Source organism: Corylus avellana, chromosome 5 (genome assembly GCF_965113065.1).
Source record: "Corylus avellana chromosome 5, dhCorAvel1.hap1.2, whole genome shotgun sequence".
NCBI lineage: Eukaryota > Viridiplantae > Streptophyta > Magnoliopsida > Fagales > Betulaceae > Corylus > Corylus avellana.
This window is the reverse complement of record NC_142494.1, coordinates 14,938,390-14,957,311: the sequence shown is the minus strand read 5'-3', so window position 1 is coordinate 14,957,311 and position 18,922 is coordinate 14,938,390. Positions and strand designations below refer to the sequence as shown.

The following is an 18,922-nucleotide window of genomic DNA, read 5'->3' as shown; positions in this document are numbered from 1 at the left end:
ATTTAAATGTAATTACTATTAATGGTACAGTTTCGCGATTGACAATCCCGGGAAGCGCTTGTCCCGGCAATTGCTCTTGAAATACTCGATGGGCCTTTCCTAAACAAGTGGATCCCAAGGCTCTTTTTTCCTAGGCCTGGCGCCCATTGCTGGTTTGGACTCCCAATGTCAATTGGACTGGTTGGTCCACTCAAATTAAACATTCGCATGTTAATTTGAGTGGATCAATGTTTAACTTTAGACAAGGGATAAAGCCATATTAATTAATACAAAATATTTTGAAGTCCCTTATCCACTTAAAAATTGGGTTGTCTTTTTTGTCTTTATTTTCGAAAGTACGTTCTTAACGAAGGTAGATGTTATACTTTAATCCTAAGATGTTGCGTGTCTAAAAATCTGATTGCACCGAGTTAAATACTCCGAGAGGCACGAATCAACCTTTAAGAACAAAGTTTTTGCATGATTCTAAAGCATTGTGAGATTTTTCCTAACTTTAATTTTAATCTCTTATATTTTACTTATTTATTATTAATTTTTGGATTAATATTAGGGGTAATTACCTTTTCCCCACATCAACTACAACTTATTTTCATTTGCCCCCATGAACTGACAACCCTTACTGCCCGATCCCATCAAACTACCATTTTGTGCCCAAAACTCTTTTTCGTTAGTCAATGGCGTTAACTCAGACGGTCACAGTAACAATGTGTTGTAGTTTATGGGGGTAAAGTGACAATGCGTTGTAGTTTATGGGGGCAAAGTGATAATGCATTGTAATTCATAGGGGCCAAGTGATGGTTGACCGTCTGAGTTAACGCTTTTGACTGACGGAATGAGGGTTTTGGCCACAAAATTGTAGTTTGATGGGGTCGGGCAATAGGGTTCAACACATTCTTCAACCAATCCAACTCTATCCTAAAAAAATTTTTTAAAAAAAAACCTCGATCATATTAAAAAAATATCAATACTTGTGATCAAATTCAAGTTCTTGAAGAATGTGAAGAACACAAAGAACACGATGAAAGTGAGATGAGTATGGACTCATACTTGAAGTATTCAAGCATGTTGGAACTTTAACTACTTAGTCCAACACCATCGGAAAAACGGATACACACTTCTATGCCCCAATGCCTAACAGACCGAATCTACATGTAAGTAATTTGTTAGGAAATTAATCCTATTTCCCAAGACCTGTGAGATGCGAAAAATAAGAAGAATGCGGAATAACAAAGTTAAGCAATTACACACGACACAAAGACTTAAGTGGTTCGGCTTAACAAGCCTACATCCACTGGTGGAGACGACTCGAAAAAAATCCACTATCAAAGATGAGTACAAGAGAGTAACAGGGTGAGAAAAACCATTCAAAGCCGAAGCCCCAACACACCATTCTCACTTTCACCCAAAGGAGAATAATAACAAAAAAAAAAACCTCTCTTTTCTACATAGGGAGCTCTCTCTTTTTGCACTCAAGTGATGCTCTCAATTTTTGCATACAAAAACCCAAAGACATGCCTTTATATAATAGGCAAAGTCGGTTGGGAGCCTTGGGACATTGGAATCCAAAACCGTGTGGGACAAGCACTCCAACTCAAACTAGTAATAGGAATTCCAAAGACCAACACGTGAAGGAATACTATTATGACTTGGAGAAAGAAAACACCAAAAGTTAGTTGGGCCCCACTAAGACTTGTCAATTCAAGTCACACATTAACAATCTCCCACTTGACTTGAATCCCACCAAGTCGCAACACAGTGAATCTCCTCTGGATGTCTCCTCCACCTATCTTCAAGCACGAAGACCAACTGAAACTGCGCACAACTTCAGTTCTCAATAGTCACACCTTTTGTCAACATGTCTGCTGGATTCTTAGTTCCATGAATCTTTTCAAGTAACAATTGTCCACTTCCAAGAAAAGACCGAATAAAGTAATACCTCAACTGTATATGCTTTGTTCTTGAATGATACGCCGGGTTCTTCGCAAGAAGGATGACACTTTGACTATCACTGTGTAGAATGCCCTTCTCATTCTTCTTTCCCAACTCATTCAGAAAACCTTGTAGCCAAACCATCTCCTTTCTAGCTTCTGTCACAGCCACATACTCTGCCTCTATAGTGGAAAGTGCTACAATTTTCTTTAACCTTGAGGTTCAACACACAGTAGTACCTCCTAGAGTATATACAAACCCTGTAGTACTTTTCTTGCTATCAACATCACCCACTAGACCAGCATCCACGTAGCCCTGCAGCTTCAAATCTGCACCTGTGAAGCAAAGGAACATATCTGAAGTTCCTCTCAGATATCGCAAAATCTACTTGACTACCTCCCAATGCTGCTTCCCTGGATTACTCATATACCTGCTCACAACTCCCACTGCATGTGCAATAGCCAGTCTAGTACACACCATTGCATACATCAGACTTCCGATAGCGAAGGCGTAAGGTACCTTGCTCATGTATGCTTTCTCTTGACCCGTCTTCGGTGATTGATCCTTGGTTAGTCTGAAGTGACTCCCCAAGGGTGTGCTCACTGACTTAGCTTCATCCATGCTAAATCTGTTGAGAATCTTCTTCACATACTCTATCTGTGAAATCTTCAGTGTATTATAGGCCCTGTCCCTGATGATTCTCATCCCAAGGATTTGTTTATCAGCACCCAAATCCTTCATTGCAAACTACTTTGACAGCTGGTTCTTCAATTTGTTGATGTCTTCCTTACTAGCCCTTGTAATGAGCATATCATCTACGTACAGGAGTAGAATAATGCAAGAGTTCTTTAAACTCTTAACATAACAACAATGATCTGCATTGCACATCGTGAACCCAGTACTACACATGAAGTTGTCAAACTTCTTGTACCATTGTCTTGGAGCTTGTTTCAGGCCATACAAGCTTTTTCTTAATTTGCGCACTAAACTCTCCTTCCCCTGCACTACGAATCCCTGTGGCTGTTGCATATAAATTTCTTCCTCCAACTCACCATGAAGGAACATTGTCTTTACATCTAACTGCTCTAGATGTAAGTCCTCTATCGCCACAATGCTCAGCACAATTCTGATGGTTGTCATCTTCAGCACCAGAGAGAATATGTCTGTGTAGTCAATTCCTTCTTTCTGTTGGAATCCCTTGACTACCAATCTTGCCTTGTAGCGTTTGCTACGATCATGGTCACCCTTTATTCTGAACACCCATTTGTTGTGCAAAGCCTTTTTACCTGCAGACAACTCTGTTAGCTCCCAGGTCTAGTTAGTCAATAATGAGTCCATCTCATCCTTCATGGCTAACTCTCACTTGATTGAATCTTCATCCTCCAAGGCTTCAACAAACGTCTCTATCTCGCCTCCATCCATAAACAAAATATGAAACAGGGAGGGTGAAAAATGCTATGGGGGATCTAATGGTTCTGGTAGATCTACGGACAGCCACTATCGGTGTACTCTGTTCAGTCTCTTGATCTTCTGTTTCTTTAACTTCTAGACCATTTTCAGTTTCTGAATCCTTATCAACTTGTGAATTCCTTCTCTGAACTGCACCTTTAAAAATTCCATCTAGGTTGATAAATTCAGGCTTCTCAGCCTCAGACTCTGTATTTACTAGTTCTGCACTTGAATTATTCTTATACATAGCCATCTCATTAAAAGTAACATTTCTACTTCTAATGATCTTTCGATTTTGATATTCCCAAAACCTATATCTGAATGCATCATCCCCATAGCCAATGAAATAACATTTTCTAGACTTAGCATCTTGCTTGCTACGAGAATCAGATTCAATATAGACATACGAAACACAACCAAAAACATTCAAATGAGAAAGATTTACCTCCTTTCCACTCTAGACTTCTTCAGGTAGTCTATGGCCTAAAGGAACTGATGGTCCTCTGTTTATCAAGTAAGTAGCAGTACTTATTGCATCCGCCCAAAATTTTTTTTTGTAGTCCAGCATGCAACCTCATACTCCTTGCAGGCTAATTGAGGGTCCTGTTCATGCGCTCAGCCACGCCATTCTGCTGTGGCATTCCCAGAATAGTTTTCTCCATTCTAATCCCATTCATCACACAAAACTGTTTGAAACCCCCATCTTTGTATTCTCCCCCATTGTCTAATCTTAGACACTTCAATTTCAGACCAGTTTCTGTCTGTACCATGACCTTCCACTTCTTAAAAGCTTTAAATACATCAGATTTAAGCTTTAATAAGTAAACCCATACCTTTCTGCTGGAGTCATCAATAAATGTGATGTAATACCGCGAGCCTCCAAGAGATGCCATTGGTGCGGGACCCCACAAATCCGTGTGTACCAACTCCAGCTTTCCCAGCTTTGGTGTTCTGCCAACTTTCGCAAAACTTACATTTTTCCGCTTTCTTATGATACAGCCTTCACACAAATCAGACTCAACTGACTTTAACTCTAGTAGTTTCCCCTTTGAGAGAAGTACCTTCATCCCTTTCGCTCTTATGTGCCCAAGCCTTAGGTGCCATAATTTTGAGTTAGTACCCTTATCTGCAACAACAATTGTATCCATGCTATTCGTCGTCATATAGAGAGTACCCGTCTTATGACCACGAGCCAAAATCTTGGCTCCCTTGCTGACCTTGCACTTTCCACCGTGGAAATGAATTGAATGCCCTTCATCATCAAGCTGTCCTACTGAATTCAGGTTCTTTTTCAGCTTTAGGATATTCTTGACCTTTTACATCTTCCATACCGAGTCACTGTGGACTCTAATGCGAACATCGCCTATACCCACAATATCTAGAGCCGTTCCGTCAGCCAAATACACATTCCCAAAATCTCCAGCCATATAATTTTTGAGAACTTCACGGATCAGTGTGGTGTGAAAAGAAGCTCCTGAGTTCAAGACCCAAGAATCAGGAGGACTGTTAATAGATCGAAGTAGGGCATCATGCAGTTCTTCTGTTACCATGACATTTGCGTCGTCATTTTCAGTCTTCTTCATCAGTTCTCTGCAATTCTTCTTGAAGTGGCCTGTCTTGCCATAGTTCCAACACTCAAGTTGTTGTCCAAACCTGGATTTGCTCCTACCCTTCCTGGATTTAGATATGCCCCTCACGGAGTTTCTCTCTTGACCTTTGCCCCTTGCTTCAAGGTTTAGGGCTGCACTAGAACCGGAGGTTTCACCAGCATCCTTCATGCGGACCTCCTCACTAAGAACCAAATCCTTGACATCTTCATAGCTTAGTTTACTCTTTCCTGTAGAGTTACTCACAGCCATCCTCACGACTTCCCACCTATTTTGCAAAGATGCCAAGACGATCAACGTGCGAACCTCAACATCAAAATCAATTTCCACTGAGGACAATTGATTTGTGATGGTGTTGAACTTATTGAGATGATGTGCCACTGAAGCCGCTTCCACCATCTTTAGGTTGGACAATTTCTTCATCAGGTGCACTTTGTTGTTAGTTGATGGCTTCTCATACATACTTGGTAAAGCCGTCATTAGACTTGCTATGGTCTTCTCCTTTACAACATTTTGTGCGACTGATTTTGACAGTGATAACTTGATAACTGCCAAGGCCTTATGATCAAGGAGAGCTCACTCGCTATCATACAAGTTGTCGGGTTGTTCTCCCATAAGAGGTTGATGGAGGTCCTGCCCATAGAGAATATCTTCAATCTGTACCTTCCAGTATCCAAAATCTGTGCCGTCGAACTTCTCAATCCCTATCTTTCCTTCTTCTCTTGCAATCGCCCCCACTCGAACCAAAAGCTCTGATACCAGTTGTTAGGAAATTAATCCTATTTTTCAATACCCGTGAGATGTGAAAAATAAAAAGAATGCGGAATAACAAAGATAAGTAATCACACACGACATAAAGATTTAAGTGGTTTGGCTTAACAAGCCTATATCCACTAGTGGAGATGACCTAGAGAAAATTCACTATCAAAGATGAGTACAAGAGAGTAACAGGGTGAGAAAAACCACTCAAACCCAAAGTCCCAATACACCCAATTCTCACTTTCACTCAAAGGAGAATAATAACAAAGAAAAAAAACCTCTCTTTTTTCTACATAGGGAGCTCTCCCTTTTTGCACTCAAGCGATGCTCTCAATTTTTGCATTTCAAAAACCCAAAGGGCTCATGCCTTTATATAATAGGCAAAGTTGGTTGGGAGCCTTGGGACATTGGAATTCAAAACTGTGTGGGACAAGCACTCCAACTCCAACTAGTAATAGGAATTCTAAAGACCAACACGTGAAGGAATACTATTATGACTTGGAGAAAGAAAACACCAAAAGTTGGTTGGGCCCCAATAAGACTTGTCAATTCAAGTCACACGTTAACAATTGTTGGGAAATTAATCCTATTTCCCAAGACACGTGAGTTGCGAAAAAATAAGAAGAACGAGGAATAACAAAGATAAGCAATCACATATGACACAAAGATTTAAGTGGTTCAGCTTAATAAGCCTACATCCATTAAGCCGAAGAAAATTCACTATCAAAAGATGGAGTACAAAATAGTAGAGAGAAAATTACTCAGATCCCAAAGCCCCAATACACTCAAATCTCACTATCACACAAGAGAGATTATTCTCAAAATAGAATACAAAAGACAGATATACAAATTCTTCTTTTGCTGGAACAGATGGTGGCTGATCTATATTTTCTTCTCTCACTCTGCAGCACCTTTTTCTTCTAATCACTTGTTTTCGGATCCTCCAGAAATCACCAAGAAGAAAACCCCATGGCTGCCCTTGTACCTCCTATCTCATATTCTCTCTTTTTCTCAACCCTTGGGTGCTCACATATATTCACGTTTTTGGCACACACTAAAACACAAGGCTTCACGCCTTTATATATTGCACCATAATCAATTGTAGCCTCTTAATACAAGTCAAATATCAAATCCAATTCCTACTTAGACTAGGAGTTCACGTGAGGAGAGAAAAGGAATTCCAACATCAACTTGGAGAAAAATGTTGAGAAAAAAGTGTTTCTACTTTCATTGTTGTCAGGGCCCACCAAGACTTTTAATTCAAGTCATACTTAACAAACTCCACCTTGACTTGAATCTCGTCAAGTCTAACAAAATGTGTCTCCTCCGGATGTCTCCGCCTCAGCCCCTAAGGGCAATCACACTCCATAAGTGTCACTCAAGTCCAAGAGCTTCTTGAATTTGAGCATAGGACCTGGTTTAGACATAACACCATGCTTTCCTTCCAGTCCTGTTGACCATACATCTTTCTCTGATGACTCTTTCTTTCTGTAAACCCATCTGCACCCTTTTAGCCTTCTTTCCCTTGGGTAATTTTGCCGATTCTGAAAGTTTACCTCTTCGTAGTAACTCCAACTCTTACAGTGTACCATTCTGAACATACAATGGATCTCCACTACTAGTTGCCAGAGCAAAAGAAACCATATCCTCAAAGCTATACCTCTTTGTTGCTTTTCGATCACGTTTCTCTTTGCCTCTTGCTAAAGAATAAGACTATTCCCGGTGTTGTAAGTCTCTTGAAGATTCTCCGTCATCACATTTATCCGTGAGTAAACACTGTTCATCAAGCTCCACCTCCACAAATTTTTTCTCTTTCTATATTGTATTTTTAGAAAGATCATCTAAGTTAACAAACTTAGACTTCTTTGGTTCCTGCTCTATAACTTCAGGTTCTGCACTTGACCCATCCATGTACATAGCACACTCATTAAAAGTCACATTCTGACTTCTAATGATCTTCCAATTTTGATCATCCCAAAATCGATATCCGAAAGCCTCATCTCCATATCCAATGAAGAAACACTTACTAGATTTACCATCTAGTTTACTCTGAGCATCAGACTCAACATGGACATATGAAGCACAACAAAAAACTTTCAAATGTGAACAAATCACGTAGCGAATTCCAAATTTATTTACTAAAAAAAGGGGGTTTTAATTAAGTTAGGTTCTATTTACATTTGCTAATAGAACCTAATAAATATGCTCTTTTAAGCATTTTTTGTTTTAATTTGTTTTTTTCAGACAGCTTTGTTTAACCGTTTCATTTGGCATTATGTAAAAACAACACTAGTTTAGGTACGTAATGCCGTTCAAGTTTACTTAGGTCAAATTGTTCTAGTTATAGCTCTAGTATATTATATGGTCCGAGAAGGTGAGTGTTATGGTTATTGGTTCCACAAAGAAAAAATGTCTTATTTCAAGGCCGAAGGGATATATACACCCCCATTTGGCCAAAACGGATCACTCGACCTCCACAATTTTTTTTCTTCTAAATTTAAAAATTTTATTTTTTGCCATTTGAGTTGGTCGAACCACCCTCAATGGCCATAAGAGTGGTTCAACCACCCTCAAATATGCTCAAATGGCCATGAGTGATTTCGGCCACCCTATCTTATATTTTTATATTTAGTGTTTTGATATATTTTTAAATTTTATTTTTATTTTCTATTGTAATTTAAACGTGTCACAATATTATTTGTGTTTATGTGGCTCACTAACAAATAATGTCAGCTTTTCTTGGGGAAGAGACTTTTTTTTTTTTTTTTTTTTTTTTTCTTTTTTTTGGTGCCTATGAGAAGGAGTGTTTAGTCACTTTTGAAACCCCACTGAACTATTTGTCACGACCTCAAACCATATGTACCAATTCAGAATTTTTTACTTAAATCTAATCGAAGGATTCAAAGTAAGCCATAAAGTGTGCATATTTTACCAATGGGAAAAATATCAAAATACCCCATCAAATACGTGGTGTGTTTAATAAAACCCCATAAAGTTACAAGTGTGACTGTTTGATACGTCAAACTTCCAAAATGTGGCAAAAAGGCCATGTCGTTAGGCAATCTCGTCAATTTTGATGGAAAAGTGGTAAGGTGCCTTGCAAGTGACCACTTTGACTCATAAGTTGCCATAATGCCCTTCTTTTTACTTGTGATCTTCTTGTGTGGTAATTGTTGTGTTCTACAAAAACACTAGGTTAGTGCTTGCTACCACCTCCAACCAGATCTAGGGCCACCCCCATCCTTGGGGAGGCTCACGAGCTACCCCAAGGGTGGCAGCCACACTTTTTTTAAAAAAATAAATAAATAAAATTGGCATTTTTAACACACTTTGGTAGTTTGATGTATCACTTTAGCACACTTTAAACTTATTGGGGTTATTTCAAAAACGATTGTTAGTTTAGATGGCTTTTTTATATTTTTTTTTCTTAAATTTAATTGAAGGATTCAAAGTAGCCCATAAAGTGTTCATATTTTATTGATGGGAAAAATATTAAAAAAAAAAAAAAACAAAAACAAAACAAAACAAAAAAGGCCTCCTCAACTGCCAGGCATTTTCAATAAAGCGCCATAAAGTTACAAGTGTGACAATTTGATACATCAAACTACCAAAATGTGGCAAAAATGCCATGCCATTAGATAATCCTTGAGTTTGGATGGAAAAGTGGTCGCATGAGAACTTTGACTCAAAACTTGTCATAATGCCCTTCTTTCACATGTGATCTTGCGTGGTAATTGTCATAGTGTACATAAACACTAGGTTTACTCAGCATTGTCAATGTTCCCGCTAGCTACCAATGGTATCAATGTCCCCCTCTCCCCTAAAATACCAAAACAAATGGCGATGTCTCCAAAATGCTGGCAAAAGGACAAAAATTACCTTAAAAATTTTAGTTAGACAAAAATATCCTTATAATTTTTTTTAAAAAAAAATCTAAAACAAAAAATACTTTTTTTTTTTTTAGTTTTTCTTATAATTTCAAGATTTTTTTTTATAAAAAAATTAAAGGATATTTTTGTCATTAGGGGAGGAGGAGTGGGGAGGGGATATTGACTTTGTTTTGTTTGTTTATGAGAGAGATTGACATGATTAGTAGTTTGAGGGACATTGACAATGAAGTAGTAATTTGAGAGGGAAAATGTATATTTTCCCCTTACTTTTATTGGTCTACAAATGAACATGGCATATGCATGTTAAAGTATTGATTAAGTGATTAAATTTACTTCTTCCTATTCGCTTAAGCTTTTGTGATTATTGATAATTTAACATGGTATCAGAGCCAAAGGTCCTAGGATCGAACATTGACTCCGTCAATTCACCCCATTTAAATTTAACATTCCACGTGTTGGACAACCAACTTATGACAAATAAACAATCAATAAAAAGTTATCAAGTATAAACACTTCTCTATCGAATAACTAGCAAAAATATTCATGTTGCAAAATCTGTTAGTCAACCAACTTAAAGGGCAAATATGCCCAATGAAGATTCAACAAATACATATCATTGTAATGCCTTCAATAATTAGAGCTAACAACAACTTCAGGGGCTGAAAAACAAAGCCACCAACAACACCAAAGCACTTCACAAACAGCATCAACAACATGTCACCAACAACCACCAAGAATTTAATGCTGCTTGTTTATTCATTCATGAGATCCCTGCAAGAATTTAAGACTTTTTTACTCCTAGAAATATATAAATCTCCAAAAAGCCTGGAAAGCTATTCTTGGTAGTTTCATATTTCTTATTTTTTGTTTGTGTCGTGTGATATAGGGAAACTAGTGAAGACCAAATGATGATATTGGCATCTTACAATGTAAGGAATTATGATACAATTAGGAAAAGAGATAGATGGGCTCTCCTCCAATAAAAAAATTAATTTAATATCATGTGATCTAATGGACCACGTATAAGATATTTGTTAAACTAATGATTAAGTGATTAAATTCACACCTTCTTATTAGCTTAAGCTTTTAGGACAAATGGTAATTTAACATGGTATCAAAGCCAAAGGTCTTGGAATCGAACATTGACTCCATTAAGTCACCCCCATTTAAATTAAATATTCCACGTGTTGAGCTTTACCTATTAAAATGGGGGTGTTAAACTAATGATTAAGTAATTAAATTTACCTCATCCTATCAGCTTAAGTTGTTGGAACAAGTGGTGATTTACCAATCTTAAACTAATAAGAACAAATACTACACTTTATCTTAGCCAAAAGACTGAGAAAGGTACACAAATAGGGCTCTAGTTATTATGGCCAATATTTCTATTCGAAAAAAGTATTTTTATATACAATAACCACATTGTTACATGTATAGTTTAGTAGTAAATGGGTAATTCCTTCTCTTAATCTTTTAATAGTTCAGGGTCCCTTCGGTTTGTTTGATTCACATTACGATCAAAAAAAAAAAAAAAAAAAAACTTTATTTCTTAGAAGGATATAATCCTTTACCTATAATGAAAGATTTCGGGAAGAATAGACACAGTACTCATTATTAATATGCAAAAAAGTCATCTTGAAATTTAGAAAGGAAAAAAAAAAAAAAAAGTAGACTATAATTTTATTTTTATTTTGAATTAGATCAATACTTCAAAGATCTATGGATCAAGAGTACACGGATTTATGTCATTGCATGCAAAACACTACCTCAATTTTGTTGGCGTAGCCACTACGAACATCAAGCCAACAAGAAGTATCACCACTGTGATGCATTCTATCGATAGTTTGAAACAATTGGATCAAATAATAATAATAGTCATGCACGATCAGGTGAATTTTGATCAGTCCACTGATTGCATAAATCATACTCGTTTCTCTTGGGGTCTAGAAAACATGCACCAGTAGTTCTAATGTTGAAAGTGCAATTCACGCATACATCACTGTCTCTAGCGTAGTCGTAGATAATAAACCAATGGCTTTGATTTTTTCACGTAAATCTACAAAAGAATAGTGTAGTCCCCCAAAAGTTTGGTGTAAAGTTGATCTCGAAGAAGCCATTTGGTTTCAGTGTGTGGACACCATGATCGTTGTTCTTCGATTTACAGCCAAGGGTAAGAGGCAAGCCATTGCCTAAATCATTAATGATTTTGACAGTTTTTGGGTGATGCTCCCCAATTCCTGCAACAATAGTAAACTCATTCAAAAACAACATAAGCCACATTACTAGCAACACTACAAGTCTGCTGAATGAGATCATGTTTTTTTTTTTTTTGTAATCTATGCCGGGTGGCTTTATTAAAAAAATATGAGCGACTTTCAAATGGTCTCCAGGAACTGTTTATATAGTTGTGAGAAATAGTGGCTAAAGACCATTAAGTTTTTTTCTAGATGCCATGGATCATGAAGAAAGCACAATGACTGTCAAGCAAATAAATTGTAGAAAAGGAAAGCTTGGCTAAACTTGTAATGAAATTGTGGCAGCATATAGAGAAGGAAAACAAGTAGAAAAGGAAGTCAAAGACAGACAATAAAGGAGACGTGATTTCATATTCTGTATTCATTATTCCTTAAAAATCTCTTCTACAAAAGAAAATGATTCAAGAAAATCTTCTTTTGTTACACAAATCACTTAGAGCACTAGCAGCAATTTCTCTTTGGTTTTTTCTAAATTTAAGGCACAAAATTACCTTTTACTTTTCTATCACAATAGCTTCCATTAACTGTCCCAATACCATTAAAATATTATTTATTTACAAAATACAAGTTTCCTACCTACCCTCTCTTTTTTCACAAAATTTCAACACAATCTCTATTAAAGACAAAAATATGAAAGATGAGAGGGGAAAGAGGAATGTTTATATTAAAATAATGTATTGGGAACCATTTTTGGTTCCTTACACATTGGAAAATGTTGTAGCAACCCTTGAGAGTTGGTTTAAATGTAGGAAATTTGATGTGAGTAGGTTTTTGTGTTTTCTTCAAATTTTTTCTAAACATAATGAAGGGAATGACATATAATGACATATGGCATCTGCTACTACTGCACTAGCAGCAGTTTCCCAATCGTTTCCCTCAATTTAGGGAATAAAACTACTTTTTTATTCTTTATAAAAAAAATACTTCACAATAGATTCCCTTATTTTTCCCTATATGAATTAAATACTAATTATTTTTATCATTGCAACCAATGAGAGAGGAGAGAGGTAGGAGAATTGTTGGGACATGTGAAGAAAAGATGAGAGAAAATGATTTGTTTATAATTTAATAAAGCATTGGTATCTATAGTGTTTCCCAATGCATTGGTGTAGATACCCTTTAGTGTAGGTTAAATATAAGGCTTTTGATGTGGGTGTGTTTTTGTAGTTTTTTCTAAATATTCCTTAAGCATAGGGAAGGGAATGGCATATAGGGCATCTGTTGCTTGTGCTCTTAGTGAATACCTATTGTTTACTTACGAAAGAAAAGGGGTATTAAGTTAGATTCTATTTACATTTGCTAATTTAATACGTATTCCAAACAAATATGCTCTTTTCAGCGTTTTTGTTTTAATTCATTTCTTCAGACAACTTTAATTATCCGTTTCTTTTGGAATTACGTAGAAACAACAATAGTTTAGGTACAATGACATTAAAGTTTATTTATATCAAATTGTTTCAGTCAAGTCCCGAGACTTGACCTGACCTGGCCGGGACTCGCCCGAGACTTGACCAGGACTTGCCCGAGACTAGCTCAGGTCCTATCTGGGACTTGACCGGGACCCGCCCAGGACCTGCCCGAGACCCAGCAGGGACCTACTCGGGACTTGCCTAGGACTTGACTAGGACTCACCCGGGACTTTACCGGGACCCGACCGGACCTGCCTGGGAGCCCGTCGGGACCCGTCTGGGACTTGACCAGGACTTGCCCATGAACCATTTGGGACCTGCTCGAAACTTGACCGAGACTCACCCAAGACCCACCTAGGACTTGTCAAAAAATATTTTTAGCGGAAAACATTTTCCTTTAAAATGATTTCTTGGAAAACATTTTTCGGTATTTGGGAATGAACGAAAAATCAGGCAAGTCCTTGACGTCGAAAAATGTTTTCAGCAGAAAACATTTTCCTAAAAAATATTTTCCGGTATTTTGTGTGTACGCAAAATCATATTAAACACTAAATTATCGTTAGTTAATTTGTATATTTTAATTAAACATAATTTTTAGTTTTATTTTTAAATTATTTTATAGGTCAATATGATTGAATGAAAATATAAAAAATATTTGTAATTTTCCGTGCATGCGTCAAATGCCGAAAAATGTTTTCATCGTAAAACATTTTCCTGTAAAATGACTTCCCTAAAAATATTTTACGACATAAAGTATTTTATGCCGAAATAAACAAAGCCTAAGTTAGATTCTATTTACATTTGCTAATTTAATGCGTATTCCAAACAAATATGTGCTTTTAAGCGTTTTTGTTTTAATTCATTTCTTTAGACAACTTTAATTATTTGTTTCTTTTGACGTTACGCAAAAACATCAGTTTAGGAATATAATGACATTAAAGTTCATTTATATCAAATTGTTTTAGTTATAGCTCTAGTATGTCTATATGGTCTGAGAATGTGTGTTTTGTACGTGGTTGCACAAGGAAATATGGCATAATTAAAAGCCGGATCAATACACCCCATTTGGCCAAAATGGATGACTCGACCACCCCTCTCTCTCACTCTCTCTCTCTCTCTCTATATATATATATATATTTGCCATTTGAGTTGCCCGAACCACCCTCAACGGCCATAGGGGTGGTTTCGGCCACCTCCATTTGGGCATTTGGTGGTGGTTTGGCCAATCCCCATTTTATTTTTTTATATCTAGTTTTTTGATATATTTTTAATTTTCTATTGTAAGTCAAACGTGGCACAATATGAATAATGGTTAGTGTTTATGCGGCTCATTAGGATTTTATGTGCTATTCGTTTGAAAGTTATTCAATGTTCTAACTAGATAATTTTATTTATCCATTGAATCTTTTTTTTTTTTTTTTTGACATGTCCGCATAAGAGTGGGGAGGGGGATTCGAACTAGGGACCTCTACTTCATTATGCGTGGTTTCAGCCGATTGAGTTACCTCTTGGGAACATTTATCCACTAACTTAAGCAAATGTGAAACGGATCAATTTAATTATATCTAGATAGGATATGAGTATAATTAAAACCTAATCATTCATTTAAATACCGTATATATGACATATAATTAGCTTAACTTAATCACTATGATACAATTAAATCTACAGCCACATTTGTGATTCAAAATTAAGGAAAAAATGCAAATTAGTTCTTTTGGTTTACCTAATTTACAATTAGTTCTATGTAAGATAAAAATGAACTCAAATGTCCTTGAGTTATTCCAAAAAAAAAAAAAGATTAGTCCTTATAGTCAAATTTTGTCTACTAATTTAATAGATTTCGTTAGTGTGACACTAACTTAAATCGAACAAGTATCACAGTTTTATTAGGTCTAACATTTCACGCTCAAAATTTGTTAAGTCAGTGAACGAAATTTGACTGCAAGGACTAAATTGTTTTTTTGACATACCTGAAGGAATTTTAAGTGTATTTTAAAACCACGGGGAATTAATAGCAAATCAGGTAAACTCTAAAGATTAATTTTGCATTTTTACCCAAAATTAATTAGAATAAACTACAAATAAAAAAGAAGAGTAAGATACAAATATAATTATTAAAAGCTTATTTTGGATTTTATTTTTGTTTAAGAGTCATCAAACCCTAGAAAAAGAGCAGCGGTGAGAAAGTGTAGCAGAATGGGAAGGGGGTGGGAATTACGACTCCCTCGTCCGCGGCCCCTTTCTCCTTCCCCCTCATTTTTTCTTTCTCTAGCATAGATCGATTAAGGTGCATGTGCCAATGGTCCTCGGGGTGCTTTCTAGCCGCGCGTAGCTGGCCAGCGGTGGTGCGTGGAACGCGTGAGTGTGTGTTCGGTTTTTATTATTGTATTTTTGTTGTTTTTAAATAAGAATGCATTCTCTCTAGATCTGCTTTTAGTAGTGATCTATGGGGTGAGGTTTTATTCGTTTTCTTAGGTTTTGTTTTCACGAATCCTTTAGAATAACGAAATTGGTTTCTAGTCGATCTTTTGTTTTTTTATGATTCTATTTCTAAAAGCAAGACATAGACCAATGACGGAGGAGTTATCAGGCATAAAGAAGAATTGTCACTATAGTGGAGGTAGCGAAGGGGATTGAGATTGATAAAGCACTAGTAACGGAGATATAAACGTGATTCCATCGAAACTTTGAAACAATTGGATCAAATAATAATAATTTTCTATAATAATGACTTTCAGTTGCTCTTTATTTCACAATTCACTTGATAAACTCTTCTTTTTGAATGTCGTTGGCTTGTAATCATGCACGATCAGGTGAGTTTTGATGAGTCCACAAATAGCATAAATCGTACTCGTTTCTCTTGGGGTCTAGAAAACATGCACCAGTAGTTCTAATCTTCCAAGTGCAATTCACGCATTCATCACCTCTAGTGTAGTCGTAGATATTAAACCAATGGCTTTGATTTTTCCACGTAAATCTACAAAAGAATAGTGTAGTCCCCCAGAAGTTTGGTGTAAAGTTGAACTCAAAGAAGCCATTTGGTTTCAATGTGTGGACACCAAGATCGTCGTTCTTTGATTTACAGGCAAGGGTAAGAGGCAATCCATGGCCTAAATCATTAATGATTTTTACAGTTTTTGGGTGATGTTTCCCAATTCCAGCAACATTATTAAACTCAATCACAGACAACGTAAGCCACACTAATAGAAACACTGCAAGTCTACTGAATGAGATCATGGTGTTTTTGTTTTTGGTAAACTTTGCAGGCTAGCTTTATTAAAAAAAAAAAGAAATCTGAGTGACTTTCAAATGGTGTCTAGGAACTATATGTATAGTGGTGAAAATTATTTGCAAAAGACCATTGAAAAAAAAAAAAAAAAAAAACAAACAAACAAACAAAAAAACTAAAAAACTAAAAAAAAAAAAAAAAACACTTTAACATTAACTATTTGAAGGAAATATGAACAAATCACGTAGTGAATACCTAATTTATTTACTAAAAAAAGGGGGTGTTAATTAAGTTAGGTTCTGTTTACATTTGCTAATAGAACCTAACAAATATGCTCTTTGAAGCATTTTTTGTTTTAATTTGTTTTTCAGACAGCTTTAATTAATCGTTTCATTTGGCATTATGTAAAAACAACACTTGTTTAAGTACGTAATGCCGTTCAAGTATACTTATGTCAAATTGTTTCAGTTATAGCTCTTGTACATTATATGGTCCGAGAAGGTGAGTGTTATGGTTATTGGTTCCACAAAGAAAATATGTCTTATTTAAAAGCCAAAGGGATATATACACCCCCATCTGGCCAAAACGGATCACTCGAACTCCTCGATTTTTTTTCTTCTAAATTTAGAAATTTTATTTTTTTGCCATTTGAGTTGGCCGAACCACCCTCAATGGTCGTAAGGGTGGTTCAGCCACCCTCAAATATGCTCAAATGGCCATGAGTGGTTTCGGCCACCCCATCTTATATTTTTATATTTAGTGTTTTGATATATTTTTAAATTTTTATTTTTATTTTCTATTGTAATTTAAAGGGTAAAGTCCACATACTCATCTCAAACTATCACCCAATTGACAATGTCCCCACCAAGACTAGCAATAAGACAAAAATGCCCTTATAGATTTCTCAATAAGACAAAAATACCCCTATAAATTCAAAAAAAAATTGATTTTTCAAAAAAAAAACGAAATATTTTAATTTAAAAAATAAACAATTTTTTTTTTTAATGAAAATTTTTTTATTTTTTTTAGAACAGAAATTTTTATTTAAAAAAAAAAAACTATTTTTTTATTTAGTTTTAAAAAACAAAAAATTTCATTTTATTAAACGAAAATTTTATTTTTTTTAAACGTAAATTTTTATTTAAATAAAATTCTAAAACAAAAATAAAAATAAAAAACGAAAATTTTCAATTTTTATAAATAAAAAAATCGAAATTTTTTTCTTATAAAATTGATTTAAAAAAAAAAATGGCCAACGTTTGGATTTTTTTTTTTTTTGTTAGTTTTAGGATTTTTCTAGAAGTTTTAGTTTTTTTTATTTTTTTATTTTTTAAATTTTACTTAGGGTAATTTCGTCATTGGGGGGAACATTAACAATTTTTTGTAATTTGGAGGGGACATTGTCACAATTGAAAGTTTGGGGGGAACATTGTCAATTGAGTGGTAGTTTGTGAGGGTTATATGGAATTTTCCCTAATTTAAACATGTTATAATATTTTTTGTGTTTATGTGGCCCACTAACAAATTATGTCAACTTTTCTTGGGGAAGTGACTTTTTTTTTTCTTTCTTTTTTTTGGTGCCTACGAGAGGGAGTGTTTAGTCACTTTTGAAACCCCACTGAACTATTTGTTAGGACCTCAAACCATATGTACCAATTCATAATTTTTTTCTTAAATCTAATCGAAGGATTCAAAGTAAGCCATAAAGTGTGCATATTTTACTAATGGGAAAAATGTCAAAAATCCCCATCAAATACGAGGTGTGTTTTATAAAATCCCATAAAATTACAAGTGTGACTGTTTGATACGTCAAATTACCAAAATGTGGCAAAAAGGCCATGTCGTTAGGCAATCTTGTCAGTTTTGATGGAAAAGTGGTAAGGTGCCTTGCAAGTGACCACTTTGACTCATAAGTTGCCACAATGCCCTTCTTTTTACTTGTGATCTTCTTGCGTGGTAATTGTTGTGTTCTACATAAACACTAGGTTTAGTGCTTGCTACTACGTCCAACCAGATCATGGGCCACCCTAATCTTTGGGGAGGCTCACCAACTACCCTAGGGCTGGCAGCCACCCCTTTTTTTCTTCCTTTTTTTTTTTTTTTTTTTTATTAAAAAAAAAACAGACATTTTTGACACACTTTGGTAGTTTGATGTATCACTTTCGCACACTTTAAACTTATTGGGGCTATTTCAAAAACAATTGTTAGTTCAAAAAGCCTGGAAAGCTATTCTTGGTAATTTCATATTTCTTATTTTTTGTTTGTGTCGTGTGATATAGGGAAACCAGTGAAGACCACATGATGATATTGGCATCTTACAATGTAAGGAATTCTGATACAATTAGGAAAAGTGATAGATGCGTTCTCCTCCAATAAAATGATTAATTTAATA

At 35.7% G+C, this 18,922-nt stretch overlaps 1 pseudogene; it reads right to left on the bottom strand.

Moving 5' to 3' along the window:
- Window positions 1–10,807: 10,807 nt before the first annotated feature.
- Window positions 10,808–10,985, bottom strand: LOC132183456 (U2 spliceosomal RNA; annotated as a pseudogene).
- Window positions 10,986–18,922: the final 7,937 nt, after the last annotated feature.